This window comes from Choloepus didactylus, chromosome 8 (assembly GCF_015220235.1).
Source record: "Choloepus didactylus isolate mChoDid1 chromosome 8, mChoDid1.pri, whole genome shotgun sequence".
NCBI classification, from domain to species: domain Eukaryota; kingdom Metazoa; phylum Chordata; class Mammalia; order Pilosa; family Megalonychidae; genus Choloepus; species Choloepus didactylus.
The window spans coordinates 77,216,845-77,220,463 of NC_051314.1; the positions used below are offsets into that span (position 1 = coordinate 77,216,845).

The window sequence follows — 3,619 nt, forward strand, 5'->3', positions numbered from 1 at the left end:
CCACTCTGCCATCTAGCCTTGCCCCTCAATGCATTGACTTTTAGACTCTGCAACATATGGCTCATCCTAAAATCTCTGATGTCATCTATTATTATTGTCCAAACTGTCTCTACTCTGGCTATCTTGGCCTCTTTGCTGTCTCTCAAATTTCTAAGGCAAGCTCCTGAATCCAAAATACACATAATGAATACTCTGCCTGGGTTTTCCCATGGATAGTAGTCTCAACCTTCAATATTCCTAGTATTTTCTAAAAAGTAGCTTCTCAGTGAGGCTTGATCCACTGCACTATGCAAAATACTCCTCACATTGATATCCCTCCTCCATGTGTTATTATTTTTCACTTGGTAACATATGCTTGACTTTTCTGTTATTCAGTAGAGAATACAGTCTGTAAAAAATGGTTTTTTTAACTCACTTAAAATAAATATACTAAAACCAACACATATGAATGGGATCATCTGATTGGTCTTAATTTAATTTTTTTCTTTTAAAACCTTCTCCCCTTTGTTATATCACTCATATCCTTTGGCAGATACTGTGCATTAAATATTGTCATCCATCAATATTCTACATTTGTGATTGTCTACAAATAAATGACATTAGTAAATTAATAAATGAATGATTATTTCCACAATATATGAATACATTTATAGATAGGTTCAAACAAATGTTCACATTAAGCTTTCCAATGCAAGAATACTGAGTGTTGGCCTTTCAGTAAAATTATATCTTATATTCATTTAAAAGGTTTTATAGTTTTCTTTAAAACTCATATCATGTTAAATTTACTGTTTTGGCAATTAAATGTTTGTAATTAATATGACTGAAATTATATCATCTCTTTAAGTTCTAAGTGCTTACTGCTACTCTAAATATAGTCTATTGATAATTAAATATTTTCCACATGTTGACCTTGGATACCAAATTGTCTTAATTCTGCTAGTTTTCTATTTCAGTATCCTAAGTTATCAGGATATATAAGAACACCCTCATGTGAAAAAAAGGTGGGGAACATTTCATCAGTTTTAAGACATCAGTTGTCAGACTTCCCATATTCCCTGTACCACTGAAAAAATGAAATATTGTCAAACTATATTTTTAAATATCCTCAGTGAGATGCAAAACATTATCAGCTATTCATGTGAAAAAAAGAACATGAAGAATGGCTTGAGCAGTGTACAATGCAAGCTGTTTTAAAGACACATTGAGAGAATTTAAGTATAGGAAATTTTAAACACAAACAAGGCGAAAAACTCCAGGGTCATGTATCCTTACTTTTGAAATCTTTCATTGCACACAGTTTATTTCATTTAGCTGAGAACAATCCTATTTTTTTGATTGAATCCTTGAAGGCCTTCTTCTTTTTTTGATATATTTATTTATTTATTTATTTATTTTAAGTCTTCACTTTATTGAGATATATTCACATACCACACAGTCATACAAAACAACTTGTACATTCGATTGTTCACAGTACCATTACATAGTTGTACATTCATCACCTAAATCAATCCCTGACACCTTCATTAGCACACGCACAAAAATAACAATAATAATAATTAAAGTGAAAAAGAGCAATTGAAGTAAAAAAGAACACTGGGTACCTTTGTCTGTTTGCTTGTTTGTTTCCTTCCCTTATTTTTCTACTCATCCATCCATAAACTAGACAAAGTGGAGTGTGGTCCTTATGGCTTTCTCAATCCCATTGTCACCCCTCATAAGCTACATTTTTATACAATTGTCTTCAAGATTCATGGGTTCTGGGTTGTAGTTTGATAGTTTCAGGTATCCACCACCAGCTACCCCAATTCTTTAAAACCTAAAAAGGGTTGTCTAAATTGTACATAAGAGTGCCCACCAGAGTGACCTCTCGGCTCCTTTTGGAATCTCTCTGCCACTGAAGCTTAATTCATTTCCTTTCACATCCCCGTTTTGGTCAAGAAGATGTTCTCCATCCCACGATGCCAGGTCTACATTCCTCCCCGGGAGTCATATTCCACGTTGCCAGGGAGATTCACTCCCCTGGGTGTCTGATCCCACGTAGTGGGAAGGGCAGTGATTTCACCTTTCAAGTTGGCTTAGCTAGAGAGAGAGGGCCACATCTGAGCAACAAAGAGGCATTCGGGAGGAGGCTCTTAGGCACAATTATAGGGAGGCCTAGCCTCTCCTTTGCAGCAATCATTTGAAGGCCTTCTTAACTTGATTGTTTCTCAAGGTATAAATAAAGGGATTCAACATAGGAGAAATAGAAGAAATGAGCAGTGAAACCACTTTATTTTTTGTCACTTCTTCCCTTGCCGAAGGATTCATATAGATGAAAATGCACGTGCCATAGGTGATGGAAACCACAATCGGGTGGGAAGGACAGGTAGAAAAGGCTTTTTTTCCTTGCTGGACAGAGGGGAATCTAAAAATTGTCCTGATAATGTAACCATAGGACAGAATTACACAAGTAAGAGTTATAATCAGGGTCAGTACAGCAGAGGTCATAATTGCCGTGTCTAGGGACCATGTGTCCGAGCATGTGATTTTCATTAGCGGAAATGCATCACAGGTAAAATGATCAAGGACGTTAGAGTCACAAAATTCCAGTTTTAAAAATAGGCTAAGTGGTGGGATTATTATACACAAACCAGCTGACCAACAATAGATGATAAGATTCCTGCAGACTGTTTTGTTCATGATGGTCACAGAATGTAGGGTTTGCAGACAGCCACATAGTGGTCATAGGACACAGCAGCAAGAAGAAAAAATTCTGTAACTGCAAAGAGGTCAGTAAAAAACATTTCGCTAGCACAAGCATCGTAGGTAATGGTCTTGTCTCCTGTAGCTATGTTATACAGGTATCTAGGAATACATGAAGATGTGAAGGAGACCTCTAAGAAGGAGAAGTTTTTTAAGAAAAATTACATGGGTGTTTTAAGATTTGAGTCCACAAAGGTGAGTGTGATGATGCTCAGATTCCCAGTTACACTCAACATGTAGGTTAGGAATATGAATATAAAAAGCAGAACCTGGAACTGAGGGTCATCAGTCAGTCCCAGAAGAATAAATGTTGTTATTGCTTTGTTTCTCATCACTGACTTCTGACTTCTGTCCAATCTGTATGTAATAGAGACATTTTCTTATAATTATTTTAATTGTTCTAAAATTCAACATATTCAGTATTTTGTTCCCTACTACATTTTAGGAATTTTTATTTTACTTCCATTTTCTGCTTAGGGATTTCGCTTGTGGCCCCCCAAAATTAGTCTGATGAGGTATAATTTTATAGGAGCAATAATGCCCTTTGGCTTCAAGAGTTCTTCCCTATTCCCAAACTAAGTCACAAAATTCCATGACAGATTTCATGTTTTTTCTTAACATTTTGAGTCTTGTTTTTTAAAGAATGCTAATATATAACAATAACTTGGACTCACTATACATACTTTAGAAGAGGATGTAGTTCTTTATTCTTTTTGTGAACAGGTTGGTGTTTAGGACAAGCATTTTTAATTCACAGGAACCACCCTTCACCCTGCTGCTGCTCCCTACACAATCCATTTTTTTTTTCATGACTGTGTACAATTACCTTGATTGAATGTGCTTATTACTGCTGGCAAAGTAAAACCTGACCTCT

The 3,619-nt window shown here is 35.8% G+C and overlaps 1 pseudogene; it reads right to left on the minus strand.

Annotated features, from left to right (window-relative positions):
- Window positions 1-1,306: 1,306 nt before the first annotated feature.
- LOC119542409 lies at window positions 1,307-3,077 on the minus strand (annotated as a pseudogene).
- Between the last annotated feature and the right edge of the window lie 542 nt (window positions 3,078-3,619).